This window comes from Aethalodelphis obliquidens, unplaced genomic scaffold, assembly GCF_003676395.1.
Source record: "Aethalodelphis obliquidens isolate GAN/ISIS:26980383/991018 unplaced genomic scaffold, ASM367639v1 scaffold106, whole genome shotgun sequence".
NCBI lineage: Eukaryota > Metazoa > Chordata > Mammalia > Artiodactyla > Delphinidae > Aethalodelphis > Aethalodelphis obliquidens.
Genome location: NW_020838050.1, coordinates 1,557,335 through 1,573,301, shown reverse-complemented (window position 1 = coordinate 1,573,301; position 15,967 = coordinate 1,557,335). Strand labels below are relative to the sequence as shown.

Below are 15,967 nucleotides of genomic sequence, written 5' to 3'. Positions count from 1 at the left end.
CTGCTTGCTGCAACTAGATAAAGCCCTCGCACAGAAAGGAAGACCCAACACAGCCAAAAATAAAATAATTAATAAATTAATTTTTTAAAAAGTAGGTAAACTAAAACCTGTTTAACAATTAATATTTCATTGTTTAATCTTATTTTGAAATGATCTTGACATTCAATGATTTCCCATCATTTAATTGAACTTAGCAAAACTCTAAGGATGTAAATTACCAAAGAGACTTAAGACACTAAGTAGACATATCACAAAATAATTATTGTTAAAAAGTTTATCTAAAAAATTCTTACTGAAATATATTTATTTCATTGTTCTTTAAAATAATTCTTAGATTACTCATGAAAATTTCATTAGAATTTAAAACAGTCATTGTCTTAAATTTATTTGTTTGTTTTTCTGAATACTTTGCAACAGAGACAACATAAGCCCACTTGATTAGTAAACCCAGGTTGAACAACAGTTATTTATTGGTATTTTGAAAAATTAATTAATTAATATTTTTATTTTTTTATATTTTATTGGAGTATAATTGCTTTAAAATTTTGTGCAAGTTTCTGTTCTACAATGAAGTGAATCAGCTATATGAATACTTATATCCCCTTTCTCTTAGACATCTCTCCCACCCCGCACCCCAATCCCACATATCTAGGTCATCATAGAGCAATGAGGAGAGCCCCTTGTGCTATACAGCAGGTTCGCACTAGCTATCTATTTTACACATGGTAGTCTATTTTTGCGAAACCTAGTCTCTCAACTTATCCCACCCTCCCTTTCACGACCTGTGTTCACATGTCCATCCTCTAGGTATATGTCTCTATTTCTGCCCTGCAAATAGGTACATCTGTACTATTTTTCTAGATTCCACAAATATGCGTTTCCCCTCACCATAACCTCAAGTCCATGCTCTAGTAGGACTGTGTCTTTATTCCCGTCTTACCCCTAGGTTTTTCATGACATTTTTTTCTTAGATTCCATATGTATGTGTTAGCATACGGTATTTGTTTTTCTATTTATGACTTACTTCACTCTGTATGACAGAATCTAGGTCCATACACCTCACTACAAAAAACTGAATTTCGTTTCTTTTGATGGCTGAGTAATATTCCGTTGTATATATGTGCCACATCTTCTTTATCCATTCATCCGATGATGGATACTTAGGTTGATTCACAGTCCTGGCTATTGTAAATAGAGCTGCAATGAACATTTTGGTACATGACTCTTTTTAAATTACGGTGTTCTTAGGGTATATGCCCAGTAGTGGGATTGCTGGGTCGTATGGTAGTTCAATTTGTAGTTTTTTAAGGAACTTCCATACTCTTCTCCATATTAGCTGTATCAGTTTACATTCCCACCAACAGTGCAAGAGAGTTCCTTTTTCTCCACACCCATTCAAGCATTTATTGTTTCTAGATTTTTTGATGATGGCCATTCTGACTTGTGTGAGATGACATCTCATTGTACTTTTGGTTTGCATTTCTCTAATGATTAATGATGTTGAGCATTCTTTCATGTGTTTGTTGGCAGTCTGTGTATCTTCTTTGGAGAAATGTCTGTTTAGGTCTTTGGGCCATTTTTGGATTGGGTTGTTTGTTTTTTTGTTATTGAGCTGCATGAGCTGCTTGTAAATTTTGCAGATGAATCCTTTGTCAGTTGCATAATTTGCAAGTATTTTCTCCCATTCTGTGGGTTGTCTTTTGGTCTTGTTTATGGTTTCCTTTGCTGTGCAAAAGCTTTGAAGTTTCATTAGGTCCCATTTGTTTATTTTTGTTTTTATTTCCATTTCTCTAGGAGATAGGTCAAAAAGGATCTTGCTGTGATTTATGTCATAGAATGTTCTGCTTATGTTTTCCTCTAAGAGTTTTATAGTGTCTGGCCTTCATTTAGTTTTTTAATCCATTTTGAGTTTATTTTTGTGTATGGTGTTAGGGAGTTTTTTAATTTCATACATTTACATGTACCTGTCCAGTTTTCCCAGCAACACTTATTGAAGAGGCTGTCTTTTCTCAACTGTATATTCTTGCCCCCTTTATGAAAGATAAGTTGGGGCTTCCCTGGTGGCAGAGTGGTTGAGAGTCTGCCTGCTGATGCAGGGGACAAGGGTTCATGCCCCAGTCTGGGAAGATTCCACATGCGGCGGAGCGGCTAGGTCCGTGAGCCATGGCTCCTGTGCCTGCGTGTCCGGAGCCTGTGCTCCAAAACGGGAGAGGCTGCAACAGTGAGAGACCTGAATACCACAAAAATAAATAAATAAATAAAAAAGGTGACCATATATGTGTGGGTTTAGCTCTGGGCTTTCTATCCTTTTCCATTGATCTATATTTCTTTTTTTGTGCCAGTACCATACTGTCTTGATTACTGTACCTTTGTAGTATAGTCTGAAGTCAGGGAGCCTGATTCCTCCAGCTCCATTTTTCATTCTCAAGATTGCTTTAGCTATTTCGGGTCTATTGTGTTTCCATAAAATTTGTGAAATATTTTGTTCCACTTCTGTGAAAAATGCCAGTGGTAGTTTGATAGGGATTGCATTGAATCTGTAGGTTGCTTTGGGTAGTAGAATCATTTTCACAAAGTTGATTCTTCCAATCCAAGAACATGGTATATCTCCCCATCAATGTGTAACATCTTTAATTTCTTTCATCAGTGTCTTATAATTTTCATCAGTGTCATCAGTGTCTTATAATTTTCTGCATACAGATCTTTTGTCTACTTAGGTAGGTTTATTCCTAGATATTTTATTCTTTTTGTTGCAATGGTAAATGAGAGTGTTTTCTTAATTTCACTTTCAAATTTTTCATCATTAGTGTATAAGAAAGGAAGGGATTTCTGTGCATTAATTTTGTATCCTGCTACTTTACCAAATTCATTGATTAGCTCTAGTAATTTTATGGTAGCATCTTTAGGATTCTCTTTGTATAGTATCATGTCATCTGGAAACAGTGACAGCTACACTTCTTCTTTTCTGATTTGGATTCACTTTATTTCTTTTTCTTCTCTGATTGCTGTGGCTAAAACTTCCAAAATTATTTTGAATAAGAGTGGTGAGAGTGGGCAACCTTGTCTGGTTTCTGATCTTAGTGGAACTGGTTTCACGTTTTCACCATTGAGGATGATGATGGCTGTGGCTTTGTCATATATGGCCATTATTATGTTGAGGAAAGTTCCCTCTATGCCTACTTTCTGCAGGGTTTTTATCATAAATGAGTGTTGAATTTTGTCAAAAGCTTTCTCTGCATCTATTGAGATGATCATATGTTTATTCTCCTTCAGTTTGTTAATAGGATGTATCACATTGATTGTTTTGCCTATATTGAAGAATCCTTGCATTCCTGGAATAAACCCCACTTGATTATGGTGTATGATCCTTTTAATGTGTTGTTGGATTATGTTTGCTAGTATTTTGTTGTGGATTTTTGCATCTACTCTCATCAGTGATATTGGCCTGTAGTTTTCTTTCTTTGTGACATCTTTGTCTGGTTTTGGTATCACAGTGATGGTGGTCTCATAGAATGAGTCTGGGAGTGTTCCTTCCTCTGCTATATTTTGGAAGAGTTTGAGAAAGATAGGTGTTAGCTCTTCTCTGAATGTTTGATAGAATTCGCCTGTGAAGCCATCTGGTCCTGGGCTTTTGTTTGTTGGCAGATTTTTAATAAGAGTCTCAATTTCAATGCTCGTGATTGGTCTGTTCATATTTTTATTTCTTCCTGTTTCTTTCTTGGCACGTTGTGCAATCCTAAGAATTTGTCTATTTCTTCCAGGTTGTCCATTTATTGGCCTAGAGTTGCTTGTAGTAATCTGTCATGATCCTTTGTATTTCTGCAGTGTCAGTTTTTATTTCTCCTTTTTCATTTCTAATTCTATTGATTTGAGTCTTCTACCTTGTTTTCTTGATGTGTCTGGCTAATTGTTTATCAATTTTGTTTATCTTGTCAAAAAACCAGCTTTTAGTCTTATTAATCTTTGCTATTGTTTCCTTCATTTCTTTTTCATTTATTTCTGATCTAACCTTCATAATTTCTTTCCTTTGTTAACTTTGGGTTTTTTTTTTTGTTCTGTTTTCTCTAAATGCTTTAGGTGCATGTTTAGGTTCTTTATTTGAGATGTTTCCTGTTTCTTAAGGTAGGGTTGTATTGCTATAAACTTCCCTCTTAGACCTGCTTTTGTTGCTTCCCATAGGTTTTGGGTAATCGTGTCTCCATTTTCATTTGTTTCTAGTATTTCTTTTTTCCTCTTTGATTTCTTCAGTGATCACTTTGTTATTAAGTAGTATATTGCTTAGCCTCCATGTGTTTGTTTTTTTTTACAGATCTTTCCCTGTAATTGATATCTAGTCTCATAGCATTGCAGTGGGAAAAGATACTTGATACAATTTCAACTTTCTTAAATTTACCAAGGCTAGGTTTGTGACCCAAGATATGATCTTTCCTGCAGAATGTTCCATGAGCACTTGTGAAGAAAGTGTATTCTGTTTATTTGTATGGAATGTCCTATAAATATCAACTAAGTCCATGTTGTGTAATATATCATTTAAAGCTTGTGTTTCTTTATTTTCATTTTGCATGATCTGTCCATTGGTGAAAGTGGGATGTTAAAGTCCACTAGTATGATTGTGTTACTGTGGATTTCCCCTTTTATGGCTGTTAGTATTTGCCTTATGTATTTAGGTGCTTCCATGTTGGGTGCACAAATATTTACAACTGTTATATCTTCTTCTTGGATTGATCTTTTGATAATTATGTAGTGTCCTTCTTTGTCTCTTCTAATAGTCTTTATTTTAAAATCTATTTTGTCTAATATGAGAATTGGTACTCCAGCTTTCTTCTGATTTCCATTTCCATGGAATATCTCTTTCCATCCCCTCACTTTCAGTCTGTATGTGTCCCTAGGTCTAAAGTGGATCTCTTGTAGACAACCTATATATGGATCTTGTTTTTGTGTCCAGTCACACAGTCTGTGTCTTTTGGTGGGAGCATTTAATCCATTTACATTTAAGGTAATTATTGATATGTATGTTCTTATTGCCATTTTCTTAATTGTTTTGGGTTTGTTATTGTAGGTCTTTTCCTTCTCTTGTATTTCTTGTCTAGAGAAGTTCCTTTAGCATTTGTTGTAAAGCTGGTTTGGTGGTGCTAAACTCTCTCAGCTTTTGCTTGTCTGTAAAGGTTTTAATTTCTCCATCAAATCTGAATGAGATCTTTGCTTGATAGAGTAATCTTGGTTGTAGGATTTTCTCCTTCATCACTTTAAATATGTCCTGCCACTCATTCTGGCTTGCAGAGTTTCTGCTGAATGATCAGCTGTTAAACTTATGGTGATTCGCTTGTGTGTTGTTTGTTGTTTTTCCCTTGTTGCTTTTAATATGTTTTCTTTAAGATTTTATAATTTGATTAATATATGTCTTGATGTGGTTCTCCTTTGATTTATCTTGTATGGGACTCTCTGTGCTTCCTGGACTTGATTAACTATTTCCTTTCCCATATTAGGGAACTTTTCAACTAGAATCTCTTCAAATATTTTCTCAGTCCCTTTCTTTTTCTTTCTTCTTCTGCTACCTTTATTATTCGAATGTTGGTGCATTTAATGTTGTCCCAGAGGTTTCTGAGACTGTCCTCAGTTCTTTTCATTCTTTTTTGTTTATTCTGCTCTGCTGTAGTTATTTCCACTATTTTATCTTCCAGGTCACTTATCTGTCCTTCTGCCTCAATTATTCTGCTATTGATCCCTTCTAGAGTATTTTTAATTTCATTTATTGTGTTTTTCATTATTGCTTGTTTCCTCTTTAGTTCTTCTAGGTCTTTATTGTGTTTTTCATTATTGCTTGTTTCCTCTTTAGTTCTTCTAGGTCCTTCTGGGTCCAAAATGAAAAGACAGAAAAGCACAAGCAGATGAAGGAGGAAGGTAAAAACACAGCAGACCTAACAAATGAAGAGGAAACAAGCAGTCTACTTGAAAAAGAATTCAGGAAAATGATAGTAAAGATGATCCAAAATCTTGGAAATAGAATAGACAAAATTTCCTCCCACTGACACTAGCTCTCTGCATATGACACATCTCACTACCCATTATAACAGCAGGTATCCCACCCCAAACATAAAATAAGAAATATGTCTGACAAAAGAATTACTTTGATAGAGTAAATAATAGAGGTTTGAGTCCTCTTATTTCTAGAATAATAGGAATCGAACCTACCCTTAAGAATTCAAAATTCTCCATGCTACCACATTACACCATAATCTATAGTAAGGTCAGCTAAATAAGCTACCTGGCCCATACCCCAGAAATGTTGGTTCATATCCTTCCCATACTAATTAACCCATTCGTCTCTATCACCCTACTAACAACTCTCGTCCTAAGCACAACAATTGTAACCATTAGCTCCCATTGACTGTTTGCCTGAATTGGACTAGAAATAAATATGATAGCCATCATTCCTATCATAATAAAAAAACCTAATCCTCGAGCCACAGAAGCCTCAGCCAAATACTTTCTAACGCAAGCCACAGCATCCTCATTACTTATACTAGCAATTATTATTAACCTAATACACTCCAGCCAATGAACCATCATAAAATTATTCGACCCAACAGCATCCATTCTAATAACAATATCTTTAGCTGTTAAACTAGGATTGTCCCCTTTTCACTTTTGAGTACCAGAAGTTACACAAGGTGTTCCCCTAAGCACAGGACTAATTCTACTTATGTGACAAAAACTCGCACCCATCTCAATCCTTTATCAAATTTCACCATCAATCAATCTACAACTAATAATTACTATATCCTTTCTATCAATTCTAATCGGAGGCTGAGGTGGACTAAACCAAACACAACTCCGAAAAATCATAGCCTACTCATCAATTGCTCACATAGGATGAATAACCGCTATTTTATTATACAACCCAGCCCTCACCCTACTAAATCTATTAATTTACATTGTAATAACCTTCACCATATTTATGCTACTTATCCAAAACTCCACTACCACCACACTACTACTATCCCAAACATGAAATACAATACCTGTTATAACAACCTTTACTATGCTTACCCTACTCTCCATAGGAGGACTTCCTCCACTCACAGGGTTTATACCCAAATGAATGATTATTCAAGAACTAACAAAAAACGATACCCTCATCCTACCCACCCTCATAGCCATCACAGCTCTACTCAACCTATATTTCTATATACACCTTACCTACACCACAGCATTAACCCTGTTCCCCTCTACCAACAACATAAAATAAAATGACAATTCCACTCCACAAAACAAATAACCCTTTTACCAACAGCAATCGTACTATCCACAATACTTCTACCTCTTACACCAGCACTCTTTGTCCTACTATAGGGGTTTAGGTTAAATAACACCAAGAGCCTTCAAAGCCCTAAGCAAGTATAATTTTACTTAACCCCTGCCCAATAAGGATTGCAAGACCATATCTCACATTAATTGAATGCAAATCAAACACTTTAATTAAGCTAAATCCTCACTAGATTGGAGGGATACATCTCCCACGAACTTTTAGTTAACAGCTAAATACCCTAATAAACTGGCTTCAATCTACTTCTCCCGCCGAGAGAAAAAAAAGCGGGAGAAGTCCCAGCAGGATTGAAGCTGCTTCTTTGAATTTGCAATTCAAAATGATTATTCACCACAGGACTTGGCAAAAAGAGGACTTTACCCCTGTCTTTAGATTTACAGTCTAATGCCTACTCGGCCATTTAACCTATGTTCATAAACCAATGACTATTCTCTACCAATCACAAAGACATTGGTACTCTGTATTTACTATTTGACGCCTGGGCAGGAATAGTGGGTACTGGTCTAAGCTTGTTGATTCATACTGAATTAGGTCAGCCTGGCACACTTATCGGAGATGACCAACTTTATAATGTTCTAGTAACAGCTCACGCCTTCGTAATAATTTTCTTTATGGTTATACCTATCATAATTGGGGGATTTGGAAACTGACTAGTTCCCTTGATAATTGGAGCCCCTGACATAGCATTCCCTCGTCTATACAACATAAGCTTCTGACTACTTCCCCCTTCCTTTCTACTACTGATAGCATCTTCAATAATTGAAGCCGGCACAGGTACAGGCTGAACTGTATATCCTCCTCTAGCCGGAAATCTAGCACACGCAGGAGCCTCAGTAGACCTTACTATTTTCTCTCTGCATTTAGCCGGTGTATCTTCAATCCTTGGGGCTATTAACTTCATTACAACTATTATTAATATAAAACCACCCGCTATAACCCAATACCAGACACCTCTCTTCGTCTGATCTGTCTTGGTCACAGCAGTCTTACTCTTACTATCACTACCCGTCTTAGCAGCCGGAATTACCATACTATTAACTGATCGAAACCTAAACACAACCTTTTTCGACCCAGCAGGAGGAGGTGACCCAATCCTATATCAACACCTATTCTGATTTTTTGGCCATCCCGAAGTATATATTCTAATTCTGCCTGGCTTCAGAGTAATTTCACATATCGTTACCTATTATTCGGGGAAAAAAGAACCTTTCGGGTATATGGGAATAGTATGAGCTATAGTTTCTATTGGTTTCCTGGGTTTTATTGTATGAGCTCATCATATATTTACAGTTGGAATAGACGTAGATACATGAGCATACTTTACATCAGCCACTATAATTATTGCAATTCCTACAGGAATAAAAGTCTTCAGCTGACTGGCAACACTTCACGGAGGAAGTATTAAATGATCTCCCGCCCTAATATGAGATCTAGACTTTATTTTCTTATTCACAGTAGGAGGTTTAACCGGTATTATCCTGGCTAACTCATCCCTAGACATTATTCTCCACGACACCTATTATGTGGTTGCCCATTTTCACTACGTGCTTTCAATAGGAGCTGTCTTCGCCATCATAGGAGGTTTTGTCCACTGATTTCCACTATTTTCAGGCTATACATTTAACCCAACATGAACAAAAATCCAATTCATAATTGTATTCGTAGGTGTGAATATGACATTCTTTCCACAACACTTCCTAGGCCTATCTGGAATACCTCGTCGATACTCCGACTACCCAGATGCCTACACAACATGAAATACCATCTCATCAATAGGCTCCTTTATCTCACTGACAGCAGTCATACTGATAATCTTCATTATCTGAGAAGCATTCACATCTAAACGGGAAGTATTAGCAGTAGACCTCACCTCCACAAACCTTGAATGACTAAACGGATGTCCTCCACCATATCACACATTTGAGGAACCGGTATATGTTAACCTAAAATATTCAAGAAAGGAAGGAATCGAACCCCCTCTAATCGGTTTCAAGCCAACATCATAACCATTATGTCTTTCTTTATGAGTGAGGTATTAGTAAAGTCTTACGTAACTTTGTCAAAGTTAAATCACAAGTGAAAATCCTGTATATCTCCATGGCATACCCCTTCCAACTAGGCTTACAAGACGCAGCATCACCTGTTATAGAAGAACTCCTACAGTTTCATGACCACGCATTAATGATTGTTTTCCTAATTAGCTCCCTAGTCCTCTATATTATTACACTAATACTTACAACCAAATTAACACACACTAGTACAATAGATGCTCAAGAAGTAGAAACTATTTGAACTGTCCTCCCAGCCGTTATCTTAATTATAATCGCCCTACATTCTCTACAAATTCTCTACATAATAGACGAAATTAACAATCCCTCCCTTACCATAAAAACAATAGGGCATCAATGATATTGAAGCTATGAATATACTGACTACGAAGACCTAAATTTTGACTCCTACATGATTCCAACCTCGGACCTAAAACCAGGAGAACTACGATTGCTAGAAGTAGATAATCGAATGGTCCTACCCATACAAATAACAATCCGAATACTAGTTTCCTCAGAAGATGTATTACACTCATGAGGTGTTCCTTCCCTAGGTCTAAAAACAGATGCAATTCCTGGACGCCTAAACCAAACAACCCTAATATCAACACGACCTGGCCTGTTCTACGGACAATGTTCAGAAATCTGTGGCTCAAATCACAGCTTTATGCCAATCGTTCTCGAATTAGTACCCTTAGAGAACTTTGAAAAATGATCTGCATCCATATTATAATTTCCTTAAGAAGCTAAACTAGCGTTAACCTTTTAAGTTAAAGATTGAGAGTTATAAACTCCCCTTAATGACATGCCACAACTAGATACATCAACATGACTCCTTACCATTCTCTCTATGATCTTTACCCTCTTCACATTACTTCAACTAAAAATCTCAAAGCATTTTTATTCTCTTTCCCCCAAACCAATGTGCACTAAATTACAAAAACAACAAACCCCTTGAAATTACACATGAACGAAAATCTATTTGCCCCTTTCATAATCCCGATTATACTAGGTATTCCTATCACTACTTTAATTATTATATTTCCCACCATACTATTCCCAACACCAAATCGATTAATCAATAATCATATAATCGCTATCCAACAATGACTAACCAAACTCACATCAAAGCAACTGATAGTTACACATAACCTCAAAGGACAAACCTGATCTCTAATACTTATCTCACTTTTCCTATTCATCGCTTCCACAAATCTTCTTGGAATATTACCCCACTCATTTACACCCACTACTCAACTCTCTATAAATTTAGGCATAGCTATTCCATTATGAGCTGGCACTGTCATTATCGGTTTCCGTAACAAGACAAAAATATCCCTAGCCCACCTTTTACCACTAGGCACACCCACCTTCCTGATCCCTATATTAGTAATAATCAAAACTATCAGCCTATTTATTCAACCTTTAGCTCTAGCAGTACGGCTAACAGCTAACATCACAGCAGGTCACCTATTACTACACCTAATCGGAAGTGCAACTCTTGCATTAATAGATATTAGTCTATTCACAGCCCTCATCACATTCACCATCCTCACCCTATTAGTCATCCTCGAATTCGCCATAGCCCTAATCCAAGCCTACGTATTCACCTTACTAGTAAGCCTATACTTGCAGGACAATACATAATGACCCACCAAACCCACTCATATCATATAGTAAACCCCACTCCTTGACCACTTACAGGAGCTCTCTCAGCATTTCTTATAACATCAGGCCTAATCATATGATTCCACTTCAACTCAATAATCTTACTGACTTTAAGCTTTTTGACAAATACCCTAACAATATACCAATGATGATGAGATGTTGTCCGAGAAAGCACTTTCCAAGGCCACCACACACCAACCGTTCAAAAAGGGCTCCGATATGGTATAATCTTATTTATCTTATCAGAAGTCCTATTCTTTACAGGCTTCTTCTGGGCCTTTTACCATTCAAGTCTTGCCCCTACTCCTGAATTAGGAGGCTCCTGACCACCAACGGGTATCCACCCTCTAAATCCACTAGAAGTCCCACTCCTCAATACCTCTGTACTATTAGCTTCCAGTGTATCTATCACTTGAGCCCATCATAGTCTCATAGAAGGCGACTGCAAACATATACTCCAAGCTCTTCTCATCACAATCATACTCGGCCTCTATTTCACCCTACTTCAAGCATCAGAATACTATGAAGCCCCATTTAAAATCTCAGACAGAGTCTATGGGTCTACCTTCTTTGTAGCCACAGGCTTCCACAGACTACACGTCATCATCGGATCAACTTTCCTTATCGTCTGCTTTATACGTCAAATAATATTCCACTTTACATCAAATTACCACTTTGGCTTCGAAGCTGCTGCTTGATACTGACATTTCGTAGATGTTGTATGATTATTCCTCTATGTATCAATCTATTGATGGGGTTCATAGTCCTTTTAGTATTAACAAGTACAACTGACTTCCAATCAGTTAGTTTCGGTACACCCTGTAAAAGAACAATAAACCTTCTATTAACGCTACTGACGAACACAACCCTAACCTTACTACTCATACTTATCGCTTTTTGACTCCCCCAACTAAACGTCTATGCAGAAAAAAACAGCCCTTATGAATGTGGCTTTGACCCAATAGGATCTGCTCGTCTACCCTTTTCCATAAAATTTTTCCTAGTAGCAATTACTTTCCTCCTTTTCCACCTAGAAATTGCTCTCCTGCTCCCCTTACCTTGAGCAATCCAAACAAAAAACCTAACAACAATACTCTTCCTCAAGGCCCTATTCCTAATCTCCCTACTGGCAGCTAGCCTAGCCTATGAATGAACCCAAAAAGGCCTAGAATGAGATAAATATGATACTTAGTTTAAAATAGAACAAGTGGTTTCGACCCACTAGACTGTGATCTAAACTCACAAGTACCAAATGTCTCTAGTCCACATTAACATTTTAATTGCCTTTACAGTATCCCTCACAGGTTTATTAATATACCGATCCCACCTAATATCTGCATTACTATGCTTAGAAGGCATAGTATTATCATTATTTATTCTAGCAGCCCTTACAATCCTAAACACACACTTCACTCTGGCCAACATGATACCAATCATCCTCTTAGTATTTGTAGCCTGCGAGGCAGCTATTGGACTAGCCTTACTAGTCATAGTTTCCAACACGTATGGTACCGACTACGTACAAAACCTTAACCTCCTTCAATGCTAAAATTCATTGTTCGTACTATTATACTTATACCTTTAACTTGACTATCAAAAAGTAACTTTATCTGAATTAATACTACAACCCACAGTTTACTTATCAGCTTTACAAGCTTACTTCTACTTAACCAATTTAACGATAACAGCCTTAACTATTCTTTAACATTTTTCTCTGACTCCCTTTCCACACCACTCTTAATATTAACAATATGACTTCTTCCCTTGATATTAATAGCAAGCCAATCTCACCTCCTAAAAGAACCACTTACCCGAAAAAAACTCTACATTACAATACTAATTTTACTACAAATCCTCTTAATTATAACCTTTACTGCTATAGAATTAATTATGTTTTATATTACATTTGAAGCCACATTAATTCCTACTCTCATTATCATTACCCGTTGAGGCAAGCAAACAGAACGACTTAACGCAGGGCTCTACTTCTTATTTTATACACTCATAGGATCTCTCCCCTTACTAGTAGCACTAACATATCTACAAAATACAGTAGGCTCACTAAATTTCCTATTATTAGAATACTGAGCCCAACCACTACCAACTTCCTGATCTAATACTTTCATATGATTAGCTTGCATAATAGCCTTCCTAGTAAAAATACCCCTTTACGGACTACATCTTTGATTACCTAAAGCACATGTAGAGGCCCCTATTGCAGGTTCAATAGTCCTTGCAGCTGTACTACTAAAGCTCGGAGGCTATGGCATACTACGAATCACATCAATTCTTAATCCCCTAACAGAACACATAGCCTATCCTTTCCTTGTACTATCCCTATGAGGAATAATCATAACCAGTTCTATCTGTTTACGCCAAACAGATCTAAAATCACTAATCGCATACTCCTCAGTCAGCCACATAGCACTCGTCATTGCAGCTATCCTTATCCAAACCCCTTGAAGTTACATAGGAGCTACCACCTTAATAATTGCCCATGGCCTTACATCCTCCATATTATTCTTTTTAGCAAATTCAAACTACGAACGTATTCATAGCCGAACCATAATCCTAGCACGAGGCCTACAAATTTTTTTCCCACTAATAGCTACCTGATGACTATTAGCATGCCTAACAAACCTCGCCCTACCCCCTACCATCAACCTGATCGGAGAACTACTCGTAATTATATCAACTTTCTCATGATCAAACCTCACTATCATCCTCATGGGAACAACTATTGTAATCACAGCCTTCTACTCCCTATACATACTAATCATAACACAACGTGGCAAACATACACCATATTAACAACCTTACCCCTACTTTTACACGGGAACATACCTTAATGGCCCTACACATTATCCCCCTCCAACACCTGTCACTAAATCCTAAAATCATTCTAGGACCTCTCTATTGTAAGTATAGTTTAAAAAAACCATTAGTTTGTGAAACTAAAAACAGAAGACAAAAACTTCTTACTTACCGAAAAAGTATTGCAAGAACTGCTAATTCATGCCCTCCACACTTAACAATGTGGCTTTTTCAAGCTTTTAAAGGATAGTAGTTATCCATTGGTCTTAGGAACCAAAAAATTGGTGCAACTCCAAATAAAAGTAATAAACTTATTTACTTCTTCCGCCCTACTCACACTACTCATACTGATCGCCCCTGTCATAGCATCTAGTACAAACCTCTACAAAAACAACAAGTACCAACATTATGTAAAAAATATAACCCTCTTTGCTTTCATCACCAGCCTAATCCCAATAATAATATTTATCCATACAAATCAAGAAATACTCATTTCAAACTGACACTGAATTACTATCCATACCCTTAAACTAACACTCAGCTTTAAAATAGACTACTTTTCACTTATATTTATACCCGTAGCACTATTCATTACATGATCTATCATAGAATTTTCAATATGATATATGCACTCCGACCCTCACATCAACCAATTCTTCAAATACCTACTTATTTTCCTCATTACCATACTTATCCTCGTCACAGCTAACAACCTCTTCCAATTATTTATCGGATGAGAGGGAGTAGGAATCATATCTTTCCTATTAATTGGCTGATGATTCGGATGAACAGACACTAATACAGCCGCTCTTCAAGCAATCCTATATAATCGTATCGGAGACATCGGATTCCTTCTATCCATAGCCTGATTCTTACATAATACAAACGCATGAGACTTACAACAAATCTTCACACTCAACCAAAATCCCCCAATCCTCCCTCTTATAGGACTCACATTAGCCGCAGCTGGAAAATCAGCCCAATTTGGTCTACACCCCTGACTACCCTCAGCAATAGAAGGTCCCACTCCAGTTTCAGCCCTACTCCATTCAAGCACAATAGTCGTAGCAGGAATTTTCCTACCTATCCGCTTCTACTCTCTAACAGAAAATAACAAATTTATTCAAACAATAATACTTTCTCTAGGTGCCCTCACCACCCTATTCACAGCTATCTGTGCCTTAACCCAAAATGATATCAAAAAAATTATTGCTTTTTCCACCTCCAGTCAACTTGGCCTAATAATAGTAATGTTAGGCCTCAACCAACCGCACCTAGCCTTCCTGCACATTTGTACACATGCTTTCTTCAAAGCTATGTTATTCTTATGTTCCGGCTCCATCATTCACAATCTAAACAATGAACAAGACATTCGAAAGATAGGAGGACTATACAAAATCCTTCCCTTCACTACAACTGCCCTAATCATTGGCTGCTTCGCACTAACAGGAATACCATTTCTCACAGGATTCTACTCTAAAGACCTCATCATTGAAGCTGCCACTTCGTCTTATACCAACGCCTGAGCCCATTCTGTCTTTTCATTTTGCTTATCGTACTGTGTTTGGGGTCTCCTTTTTGCAGTCTGCAAGTTCGTTGTTCCCATTGTTTTTGATGTCTGGCCCCAGTGGCTAAGGTTGGTTTAGTGGCTGGTGTAGGTTTCCTGGTGGAGGGGACTAGTGGCTGTGTTCTGGTAGTTGATGCTTGATCTTGTCTCTCAGGTGGGAAGGTCCATGTCTGGTGGTGTTTTTCGGGCTGTCTGTGGCCTTATGATTTTAGGCAGCCTCTCTGCTATTGGATGGGGCAGTGTTCCTGTCTTGCTAGTTGTTTAGCATTGGTATCTGGCACTGTAGCTTGCTGGTCATTCAGTGAAGCTGGGTCTTGGTGTTGAGATGAAGATCTTTGGGAGATTTTCACTGTTTGATATTACGTGGAGGCTGGAGGTGTCTTGTGGACCAGTGTCCTGAACTTGGCTCTCCCACCTCAGTGGCACAGCCCTGACGCCTGGCTGGAGCACCAAGAGCCTGTCTTCCACATGGCTCAGAATAAAAAGGAGAAAAAATAGAAAGAAAGAAAGAAAGAAAGAAAGAAAGAAAGAAAGAAAGAAAGA

General features: G+C 37.4%; 1 long non-coding RNA gene across 1 annotated transcript; it reads left to right on the top strand.

The window, feature by feature from the left end:
* The first annotated feature begins 3,069 nt into the window (after nt 1-3,069).
* Nucleotides 3,070-13,876, top strand: LOC113614838 (uncharacterized). The gene is made up of 3 exons (XR_003430744.1): nt 3,070-3,080; nt 4,459-4,461; nt 13,297-13,876. It is a non-coding gene; the product is annotated as an uncharacterized LOC113614838 (long non-coding RNA).
* Nucleotides 13,877-15,967: the final 2,091 nt, after the last annotated feature.